Source organism: Manis pentadactyla, chromosome 8 (genome assembly GCF_030020395.1).
Source record: "Manis pentadactyla isolate mManPen7 chromosome 8, mManPen7.hap1, whole genome shotgun sequence".
NCBI lineage: Eukaryota > Metazoa > Chordata > Mammalia > Pholidota > Manidae > Manis > Manis pentadactyla.
Window position 1 is genome coordinate 62,763,016 of NC_080026.1, and position 13,025 is coordinate 62,776,040.

The following is a 13,025-nucleotide window of genomic DNA, read 5'->3' on the forward strand; positions in this document are numbered from 1 at the left end:
CACCATGATCAACTTATATAATGATTGAGATGTTGTGCCTCTTTATCCCTCTCACCCACCCTACTCACCCTGCCCCTCTCCCCAAACCCTCCCCCATGGAGACCATCAGTCACTTAGTATCTGAGTCTACTGCTGTTTTGTTCATTTTGTTTTCTGTGTTTTTAGATTCCACATGTAAGTGAAATCATATGGTATTTGTATGTCTCTACCTACCTTATTTCACCTAGCATAAAGCCCTCTATGTCCATCCATGTACAAATGGCAGGATGTCTTTCCTTTTCATGCCTGAATAATATTCTTATATATATGTATCCCCTATTTATCCATTTAGCTATTAACAGACACTCATTGCTTTCATTTTGGCTATTGTAAATAATGTGGTAGTAAACATAGGAGTGCATATATCTCTCTAAACCAGGTATTTTGTTTTCTTTGGATAAATTCATAGAAGTGGAGTTACTGGGTTACATGGTATTTCTATTTTCAGTTTGTTGAGGAACCTCCATACTGTTTTCCAGAGAGACTGCACCAACTTACATTTCCACCAACAGTGTAAGAGGGTTCCCTCTTCTCCACATCCTTACAAATATTTCTTGTCTTTCGGATAGTGTTCATAATGACATGTGAGGTGATGGCTCATTGTGGTTTTGATTTGCATTTCCCTGATTAGTAATAAGGACATCTTTTCATGGGCCTGTTGGCCATCTACATTTCTTCTTTGCAAAAATATTTGTTAAGGTCCTCTGTCCATTTTTTAATTGGGTTATTCTGGGGGTTATTTATGTGTATGAGTTCTTAGTATACTTTGGATGTTAACCCATTATGAATATATTCTCCTATACTCTAGTTTACCTTTTTGTTTTGTTGATGGTATCCTTTGATGTACAGAAACCTTTCAGCTTGGTATAAAAATCATTTTTAATTTTGCTTCCTTTGTCCAGGGAGTCATGTACAGAAAAAAAATTATTCATGCTTATGTTTAAGAGATTTTTGCCTGTTTCCTTCCAAGAGTTTTATGGCTTTATGTCTTATATTTAGGTCTTTAATCCATTTTGAATTTACTTTTGTGTATGGAGTTAGATAGTAATCCAGTTTCTTTCTCTTGCATGAGGCTGTCCAGTTTACCAAACCCTAATTATTGAAGAGACTATCTTTTCCCCACTGTATGCTCATGAGTTCTTTTTAATCATATACTAATTAACCATATGTGCTATTTCTGGGCTCTCTATTCTGTTCCATCAACACAAAGTCCCAACTTCTGTGGGACACAGCGAAAGCAGTCTTAAGAGGAAAGTATATAGCAATCCAGGCATACTTAAAGAAGGAACAATCCCAAATGAATAGTCTAATGTCACAATTATCGAAATTGGAAAAAGAAGAACAAATGAGGCCTAAAGTCAGCAGAAGGAGGGACATAATAAAGATAAGAAAAGAAAGAAATAAAATTGAGAAGAATAAAACAATAGAAAAAATCAATGAAACCAAGAGCTGATTCCTTGAGAAAACAAACAAAATAGTTAAGCCTCTAGTCAAACTTATTAAGAGAAAAAGAGAGTCAACACACATCAACAAAATCAGAAACAAGAAAGGAAAAATCATGACAGTCTCTACAGAAATACAAAGAATTATTAGAGACTACAATGAAAACCTATATGCTAACAAGCTGGAAAACCTAGAAGAAATGGACAACTTCCTAGAAAAATACAACCTTCTAAGACTGACCAAGGAAGAAACACAAAATCTAAACAAACCAATTACGAGCAAAGAAATTGAGGTGGTAATCAAAAAACTACCCAAGAACAAAACCCCCGGTTAGATGGATTTACCTCGGAATTTTATCAGACATACAGAGAAGACATAATACCCATTCTCCTTAAAGTTTTCCAAAAAAATAGAAGAGGAGAGAATACTCCCAAACTCATTCTATGAGATCAACATCACCCTAATACCAAAACCAGGCAAAGACCCCACCAAAAAAGAAAATTACAGACCAATAACCCTGATGAACGTAGAAGCAAAAATACTCAACAAAATATTAGCAAACCAAATGCAAAAATATATCAAAAGAATCACACACCATGACCAAGTGGGATTCATCCCAGGGATGCAAGGATGGTACAACATTTGAAAATCCATCAACATCATTCACCACATCAACAAAAAGAAGGACAAAAACCACATGATCATCTCCATAGATGCTGAATAAGCATTTGACAAAATTCAACATCCATTCATGATAAAAACTCTCAGCAAAATGCGTATAGAGGGCAAGTACCTCAACATAATAAAGCCTATATATGATAAACCCATAGCTAACACCATACTGAACAGCGAGAAGCTGAAAGCTTTTCCTCTGAGATCAGGAACAAGACAGGAATGCCCACTCTCCCCACTGTTATTCAACGTGGTACTGGAGGTCCTAGCCACAGCAATTAGACAAAACAAAGAAACACAAGAAATCCAGATTGGTAAAGAAGAATTTAAACTGTCACTATCTGCAGATGACATGATATTGCACATAAAAATCCCTAAAGACTCCACTCCAAACCTACTAGAACTTTTATTGGAATACAGCCAAGTTGCAGGATACAAAATTAACACACAGAAATCTGTTGCTTTCCTATACACTAACAATGAACCAATAGAAAGATAAATCAGGAAAACAATTTCATTCACAATTGCATCAAAAAGAATAAAATACCTAAGAATGAACCTAACCAAAGAAGTGAAAGACCTATACCCTGAATACTATAAGACACTCTTAAGAGAAATTAAAGAGGACACTAACAAATGGAAACTCAGCCCATGCTCTTGGCCAGGAAGAATTAATATCATCAAAATGGCCATCCTGCCCAAAGCAATATACAGATTTGATGCAATCCCTATCAAAGTACCAACAACATTCTTCAACAAACTGGAACAAATAGTTAAAAAATTCATATGGAAACACCAAAGACCCCGAATAGCCAAAGCAATCCTGAGAAGGAAGAATAAAGTGGGGGGAGGATCTCACTCCCCAACTTCAAGCTCTACTACAAAGCCATAGTCATCAAGACAATTTGGTACTGGCACAAGAACAGAGCCACAGACCAGTGGAACAGAATAGAGACTCCACACATTAACACAAACATATATGGTCAATTAATATATGATAAAGAAGCCATGGACATACAATGGCAAAATGACAGTCTCTTCAACAGATGGTGCTGGCAAAACTGGACAGCTACATGTAAGGGAATGAAACTGGATCACTGTCTAACCCCATACACAAAAGTAAATTCGATATCGATCAAAGACCTGAAGTCGTGAAACCATAAAACTCTTAGAAAAAAACATAGGCAAAAATCTCGTGGACATAACATGAGCAACTTCTTCATGAAGGTATCTCCCCGGGCAAGGAAAACAAAAGCAAAAATGAACAAGTGGGACTACATCAAGCTGAAAAGCTTCTGTACAGCAAAGAACACCATCAATAAAACAAAAAGCTACCCTACAGTATGGGAGAATATATTCATAAATGACAAATCTGATAAAGGCTTGACATACAAAATATATAAATAGCTCACACACCTCAACAAACAGAATGCAAATAATCCAATTATAAAATGGGCAGAGGAGCTGAGCATACAATTCTCCAAAGAAGGAATTCAGATGGCCAACAGACACATGAAAAGATGCTCCATATCACTAGTTATCAGAGAAATGCAAATTAAAACCACAATGAGATATCACCTCACACCAATTAGGATGGCCAACATAAAAAAGACAAACAACAACAAATGTTGGCGAGGTTGTGGAGAAAGGGGAACCCTCCTACACTGCTGATCGGAATGTAAATTAGTTCGACCATTGTGGAAAGCAGTATGGAGGTTCCTCAAAATGCTCAAAATAGACATATCATTTGACCCAGAAATTCCACTCTTAGGAATTTACCCTAAGAATGCAGCAGCCCAGTTTGAAATAGACAGATGCACCCCTATATTTATTGCAGCACTATTTACAATAGCCAAGAAATAGAAGCAACCTAAATGTCCATCAGTAGAGGAATGGATAAAGAAGATGTGGTACATATACACAATGGAAAATTATTCAGCCATAAGAAGAAAACGAATCCTACAATGTGCAACAGCATGGATGGAGCTTGAGGGTATTATGCTCAGTGAAATAAGCCAAGTGGAGAAAGATAAATACCAAATAATGTCACTCATATGTGGAGTATAAGAACAAAGAAAAACTGAAGGAATGAAACAGCAGTAGAATCACAGAACCCAAGAATGGACTAACAGTTACCAAAGGGAAAGGGACTGGGGAGAATGGGCGTGAATGGAGGGAAAAGGGTGGGGAAGAAGAAAGGGGGTCTTACGATTAGCATGTATAATGTGGGGGGGGGAATGGGGAGGGCTGTGCAACATAGAGAAGACAAGTAGTGATTTTACAACATCTTATTTTGCTGATGGACAGTGACTGTAATGGGGTTTGTGGGGGGGACTTGGTGAAGGGGGAGCCCTAGTAAACATAATGTTCTTCATGGAATTGTAGATTAATAACAAAATTTAAAAAAAATTCTGAAGGTAATTCTCAACTCTATCAAGAGTAGAATAAAGTTTTTCTGCATTTTCAAAAAAAGGATGCTATACAATTTCCAAACATATGGGGAAATTCTGTCATCATTTCTTCATTGATTTAGTACATTTGCAATTATCAAAGAATGTACTCTAAGGATTTCATTTTCCTGAAATATATGGAGACTTGCTTTATGGCCAAAATATAGTTAATAGTATGTGTGCTTAAAAATAATATTATGTTCCACAGCTATCAGGTAAATAATCTATATTTCTATGTATAGATATACATATTTATATATACACATTTCTGTATCCAAATTTATATTCTACATATTCATTTGCAATACTTCTAAATATATTTTCATTAAAATTTAATTCTAGGGGGGGTGGAGCAAAGATGGCGGCGTGAGTAGGCCAGTGGGAATCTCCTTCCAAAAACATATATATTTTTGAAAATACAACAAATACAACTAATCCTAAAAGAGAGACCAGAAGACACAGGACAACAGCCAGACTACATCCACACCTGTGAGAACCCAGCGCCTGGTGAAAGGGGTAAGATACAAGCCCCAGCCCGGCGGGACCCGAGTGCCGCTCCCCCCAGCTCCCAGCGGGAGGAGAGGAGTCAGAGAGGGGAGGGAGAGGGAGCCCAGGACTGCTAAACACCCAGCCCTAGCCATCCTCACCAGAGTGCAGACACAGTGCATGCGTGGGGTGCTGGAAACTAGGGAAACAGGACAGTAACACCTTTGAGCGGGTCCCGAAGCTGGCGCCCCTGTGACAAAGAAAAGCGAGTGCTATTTGAAAGTCTTAAAGGGACAGTGATGCCACAGCTGGACGGGAGGTTCCGGGTCACAGTCCAGCAGCTGGAAATTTCAGGGAACCCCGGGCACACTAACCCCCTGGGCACCAGCTCTGAGACCCCTCATGGAAGTAAACAGCCAAACAGCACCCCCCGTCCATTACCCCTCTGGGGCCCCGCCATAACAGAGAAGCAGCCTGAGGCTGGCCACGCCCACAGCAAGGGAGCTTCCTCCATACCGGCCAGGCAAGATACAGTGACCCAGTCTACACGCAACTGCCCAACACAAGCCACTAGGGGTCGCAGTTGTCCCAAGAAAGAAAGGCCAGGAGGTAGTGGAAAGTCTTGGCCCTCCCAGCTGACAGAAAGTCAATAGCTCACCATTGCACCTATCAACATGAAAAGGCAAAAAAATTTGATCCAGACAAGACTAACCCACACAGCGTCAACATCTTCTACATCTTCCCCTGAGAAGGAACCTGGGGAGATAGACTTAACCAGTCTTTCTGAAAAAGAATTCAAAACAAAAGTCATAACCATGCTGATGGACTGGCAGGGAAATATGCAAGAACTAAGGAGGGAGAATATAGAAATAAAACAAGCTCTGGAAGGACTTCAAAACAGAATGGACAAGATGCAAGAGACCATTAATGGATTAGAAAACAGAGAACAGGAACGCAGAGAAGCTGATGCAGAGAGATAAAAGGATCTCCAGGAATGAAAGAATTTTAAGAGAGCTGAGTGATCAATCGAAAAGGAATAATATAAGAATCATAGGTATTCCAGAAGAAGTAGAGAGAGAAAAGGGGATAGAAAATGTCTTTGAAGAAATAATTGCTGAAAAATTCGCCAAACTGGAGAGGAAATGGCCTCTCAGACCACAGAGGTACACAGAACTCCATGACAAGGGATCCAAGGAGGGCAACACCAAGACACATAATAATTAAAATGGCAAAGATCAAAGACAAGGACAAAGTATTAAAGGCAGCCAGAGAGAAAAAAAAGGTCACCTACTAAGGAAAACCCATCAGGCTATCATCAGACTTCTCAAAAGAAACCCTACAGGCCAGAAGAGAATGGCATGATATACTTAACACAATGAAACAGAAGGGCTTCGAAACAAGATTACTGTATTCAGCACAACTATCATTTAAATATGAAGGAGTGATTAAACAATTCCCAGACAAGCAAAAGTTGAGGGAATTTGCCTCCCACAAACCACCTGTACAGGGCATCTTACAGTGACCACACTAGATGGGAGCACTCCTAAAAAGAGCACAGAACAAAACACCCAACATATGAAGAAGGGAGGAGGAGGAATAAGAAGGGAGAGAAATAAAGAATCATCAGACCATGTTTACAATAGCTCAATAAGCGAGTTAAGTTAGACAGTAAGATAGTAAAGAAGCTAACCTTGAACCTTTGGTAACCACAAACTTAAAGCCTGCAATGGCAATAAGTACATACCTTTCAATAATCTGAAATGGACTGAATGCACCAATCAAAAGACACAGAGTAATAGAATGGATAAAAAAGGAAGACCCATCCATATGCTGCTTACAAGAGACCCACCTCAAACCCAAAGACATGCAGAGACTTAAAGTCAAGGGATGGAGAAAGATATTTCATGCAAACAACAGAGAGAAAAAAGCAGGTGTTGCAATACTAGTATCAGACAAAATAGACTTCAAAATAAAGAAAGTAACAAAAGATAAAGAAGGACATTACATAATGATAAAGGGCTCAGTCCAACAAGAGGATATAACCATTATAAATACATATGCACCCAATAAAGGAGCACCAACATATGTGAAACAAATACTAACAGAATTAAAGGAAGAAATAGAATGCAATGCATTCATTCTGGGAGACTTCAACACACTACTCACTCCAAAGGACAGATCCACCAGACAGAAAATAAGTAAGGACACAGAGGCACTGAACAACACACTGGAACAGATGGACCTAACAGACATCTACAGAACTCTACATCCAAAAGCAACAGGATACACATTCTTCTCAAGTGCACATGGAACATTCTCCAGAATAGATCACACACTAGGCCACAAAAAGAGCCTCAGTAAATTCCAAAAGATTGAAATCCTACCAACCAACTTTTCAGACCACAAAGGCATAAAACTAGAAATAAACTGTACAAAGAAAGCAAAAAGGCTCACAAACACATGCAGGCTTAACAACCCGCTCCTAAATAATCAATGGATCAATGACCAAATCAAAATGGAGATCCAGCAATATATGGAAACAAACGACAACAACAACACAAAGCCCCAACTACTGTGGGATACAGCAAAAGCAGTCTTAAGAGGAAAGTATACAGCAATCCAGGCATATTTAAAGAAGGAAGAAGAACAATCCCAAATGAATGGTCTAATGTCACCAAAAATTGAAATTGGAAAAAGAAGAACAAATGAGGCCTAAGGTCAGCAGAAGGAGGAACATGATAAAAATCAGAAAAGAAATAAATACAATTGAGAAGAATAAAACAAAAGCAAAAATCAATGAAACCAAGAGCTGGTTCTTCGAGAAAATAAACAAAATAGAAAAGCCTCTAGCCAGACTTATTAAGAGGAAAAGAGTCAAAACAAATCAACAGTATCAGAAACGAGAAAGGAAAAATCACGACAGACGCCACAGAAATAAAAAGAATTATTAGAGAGTACTATGAAATGCTGGGAAACCTAGGAGAAATGGATAACTTCCTAGAAAAATACAACCTTCCAAGCCTGACCCAGAAAGAAACAGCAAATCTAAACAGACCAATTATCAGCAACGAAATCGAAGCGGTAATCAAAAAACTACCAAAGAACAAAACCCCCGGGCCAGGTGGATTTACCTCGGAATTTTACCAGACATACAGAGAAGACATAATACCCATTCTCCTTAAAGTTTTCCAAAAAATAGAAGAGGAGGGAATACTCCCAAACTCATTCTATGAAGCCAACATCACCCTAATACCAAAACCAGGCAAAGACCCCACCAAAAAAGAAAACTACAGACCAATATCCCTGATGAACGTAGAAGCAAAAATACTCAACAAAATATTAGCAAACCAAATTCAAAAATATATCAAAAGGATCATACACCATGACCAAGTGGGATTCATCCCAGGGATGCAAGGATGGTACAACATTCGAAAATCCATCAACATCATCCACCACATCAACAAAAAGAAGGACAAAAACCACATGATCATCGCCATAGATGCTGAAAAAGCATTCGATAAAATTCAACGTCCACTCATGATAAAAACTCTCAACAAAATGGGTATAAAGGGCTAGTACCTCAACATAATAAAGGCCATATATGATAAACCCACAGCCAACATCATACTGAACAGCGAGAAGCTGAAAGCTTTTCCTCTGTGATCGGGAACAAGACAGGGATGCCCACTGTCCCCACTGTTATTCAACATAGTACTGGAGGTCCTAGCCATGGCAATTAGACAAAACAAAGAATTACAAGGAATCCAGATTGGTAAAGAAGAAGTTAAACTGTCACTATTTGCAGATGACATGATATTGTACATAAAAAACCCTAAAGACTCCACTGCAAAACTATTAGAGCTAATATCAGAATTTAGCAAAGTTGCTGGATACAAAATTAACACACAGAAATCTGTGGCTTTCCTATACACTAACAATGAACTAATAGAAAGAGAAATCAGGAAGACAATTCCACTCACAATAGCATCAAAAAGAATAAAATACCTAGGAATAAACCTAACCAAGGAAGTGAAAGACCTATACCCTGAAAACTACAAGACACTCTTAAGGCAAATTAAAGAGGTCACTAACAAATGGAAACTCATCCCATGCTCTTGGCCAGGAAGAATTAATATCATCAAAATGGGAATCCTGCCCAAAGCAATATACAGATTCAATGCAACCCCTATCAAATTACCAACAGCATTCTTCAATGAACTGGAAGAAATAGTTCAAAAATTCATATGGAAACACCAAAGACCCCGAATAGCTAAAGCAATCCTGAGAAGGAAGAATAAAGTGGGGGGGATCTCACTCCCCAACTTCAAGCTCTACTACAAGGCCACAGTAATCAAGACAATTTGGTACTGGCACAAGAACAGAACCACAGACCAATGGAACAGAATAGAGACTCCAAACATTAACCCAAACATACATGGTTAACTAATATTCGATAAAGGGGCCATGGACATACAATGGGGAAATGACAGTCTCTTCAACAGATGGTGCTGGCAAAACTGGACACCTACATGTAAGAGAATGAAACTGGATCACTGTCTAACCCCATACACAAAAGTAAATTTGCAATGGATCAAATACTTCAATGTAAGTCATGAAACAATAAAAGTCTTAGAAAAAAACATAGGCAAAAATCTCTTAGACATAAACATGAGTGACCTACATCAAGCTGAGAAGCTTCTGTACAGCAAAGGACACCATTAATAGAACAAAAAGGTATCCTACAGTATGGGAAAATATATTCGAAAATGACAGATCCGATAAAGGGTTGACATCCAAAATATATAAAGAGCTCACACACCTCAACAAACAAAAAGTAAATAATCCAATTAAAAAATGGGCAGAGGAGCTGAATAGACAGTTCTCTAAAGAAGAAATTCAGATGGCAAACAGACACATGAAAAGATGCTCCACATTGCTTGTCATCAGAGAAATGCAAATTAAAATGACAATGAGATATCATCTCACACCAGTAAGGATCACCACCATCCAAAAGACTAACGACAACAAATGTTGTCAAGGTTGTGGAGAAAGGGGAACCCTCCTACACTGTTGGTGGGAATGTAAATTAGTACAACCATTGTGGAAAGCAGTATGGAGGTTCCTCAAAATGCTCAAAATAGAAATACCATTTGACCCAGGAATTCCACTTCTAGGAATTTACCCTAAGAGTGCAGCACTTCAGTTTGAAAAAGACATATGCACCCCTATGTTTATCGCTGCACTATTTACAATAGCCAAGATAAGGAAGCAACCTAAATGTCCATCAGTAGATGAATGGATAAAGAAGATGTGGTACATATACACACTGGAATATTACTCAGCCGTAAGAAAAAAACAAATCCTACCATTCGCAACAACATGGATGGAGCTAGAGGGTATTATGCTCAGTGAAATAAGCCAGGTGGAGAAAGACAAGTACCAAATGATTTCACTCATATGTGGAGTATAAGAACAAAGAAAACTGAAGGAACAAAACAGCAGCAGTATATATATATTTCTGTATTGATCTAGGTAAATATTTCTATGTTAAGAGGTTTGCCATTCAAATCTTCTGCAGCCTTTCTGGCTTTGGACTCCTCATTATCAGTTGCTGAGAGAGGGCTATGAAAACCTCCCACACAGGATTTGATTTTTGCAGTTTTGTCATATTTTGCCTTAAATGTTTGGCAGCCATGTAATTAGGGATGCACAATCTTAATTTTTAGGTGAACTACACCTATTTATCATTTTGTAGCAACTTTATTTAAATCTAGCAACCCTTTTTGCCTTACATGTATTTTGTCTGATATTAACTACAACTAGAGTGTCTTCTCTTGGATAGGTGTTCCAGGACTTAATTTTTTTCTAGTGTTTTATTTTCAAAATGTCTATGACTCTGTGTTTTAGGTGAATTGATTTTTAACTGGATCTTTTAGCCCATTTGCACTCACTGTGACCCTCTTCTCTGTGTGTTTACATTCACCACCTTATGATGCACTATTTGTCCAGCATTTAACATTTTTTTTTCTAAACTGTTGCTGTCTGTTACCATGCCTTTCACACTGATCCTCCATCATGAGCCATATGAAAAGAGTTTGGTTTTATTTTAAGTGGTGTCAAGTTCACAGTTTCCCTTGTCTATTTCTTATGCTCCTACATTATTTCACCCAATGATTTTAGCATCTACTGATAATTTGTGGCTGAATTGTTACAATGGTTGCTTTGAAAACATGCTTTCTTGCTTTCCATTTCCTATTTCTATCTTTATTTTTGAGAAATCTTTTATGAAAATCTTTCCCTTTTCTCCAATCCCCATTTAAAAATGCTCCTTAACTGAAAAAGCATTCAACAAAATTCAACATCCATTCATGATAAAAACTCAACAAAATGGGTATAGAGGGCAAGTACCTCAACATAATAAAGGCTATATATGGCAAACCCACAGCTAACATACTTAACAGTGAGAAACTGAAAGCTTTTCCTTTAAGATCAGGAACAAGACAAGGATGCCTACTCTCCCCACTTTTATTCAACATAGTTCTGGAGTTCCTAGCCACGGCAATACAACACAAAGAAATAAAAGGCATCCAGATTGGCGAGGAAGAAGTTAAACTGTCCCTATTTGCAGATGACATGATATTGTATATAAAAAACCTGAAGAATCCACTCCAAACCACTAGATCTAATATCTGAATTCAGCAAAGTTGTGGGATACAAAATTAATACACAGAAATCTGTCGCATTCCTATACACTAATGATGAACTAGCAGAAAGAGAAATCAGGAAAACTGTTCCATTTACAATTGCATCAAAAAGAATAAAATATCTAGGAATAAACCTAACCAAGGAAGTGAAAGACCTATACTCTGAAAACTACAAGACACTCATGAGAGAAATTAAAGAAGATACCAATAAATGGAAACATATCCCGTGCTCATGGATACAAAGAATTAATATTGTCAAAATGGTAATCCTGCCTAAAGCACTCTGTAGATACAATGCAATTCCTATCAAAATACCAACAGTATTCTCCAATGAACTAGAGAAACTAGTTCTAAAATTCATATGGAACCACAAAAGACCCCGAATAGCCAAAGCAATCCTGAGAAGGAAGAGTAAAGCAGGGGGATCTCACTTCCCAACTTCAAGCCCTACTACAAAGCTACAACAATCAAGACAATTTGGTAACGGCAGAAGAACAGACCCAGGGACCAATGGAACAGACTAGAGAGCCCAGATACAAACCCAAGCATATATGATCAATTAATATACGATAAAGGATTAATGGATATGCAATGGGGAAATGACAGCCTCTTCAACAGCTGGTGTTAGCAAAATTGGACAGCTACATGCAAGAGAATGAAACTGGATTATTGTCTAACTCCATACACATAAATAAACTCAAAATGGATCAAAGACCTGAATATAAGTCATGAAACCATAAAACTCTTAGAAGAAAACATAGGCAAAAATTTCTTGAATATAAACATGAGCAACTTTTTCCTGAACGCATCTCCTCAGGCAAGGGCAACAAAATAAAAAATGAACAAATGGGACTACATCATACTAAAAGGCTTCTGTACAGCAAAGGACACCAGCAGAACAAAAAGGCATTCTACAGTATGGGAGAATATATTTGTAAATGACACCTGACAAGGGGTTAACATCCAAAATATATAAAGAAGTCACATGCCTCAACACCCAAAAAGTAAATAACCCTATTAAAAAATGGGCATAGGATATGAACATACAATTCTCCAAAGAAGAAATTCAGATGGCTGACAGGCACATGAAAAGATGCTCCACATCACTAATTATCAGGGAAATGCAAATTAAAACCACAATGAGATATCACCTCGCACCAGTTAGGATGGCCAACATCAAAAAGAATAGGAACAACAAATGCTGGTGAGGATGCGGAGAAAGGGGAACCCT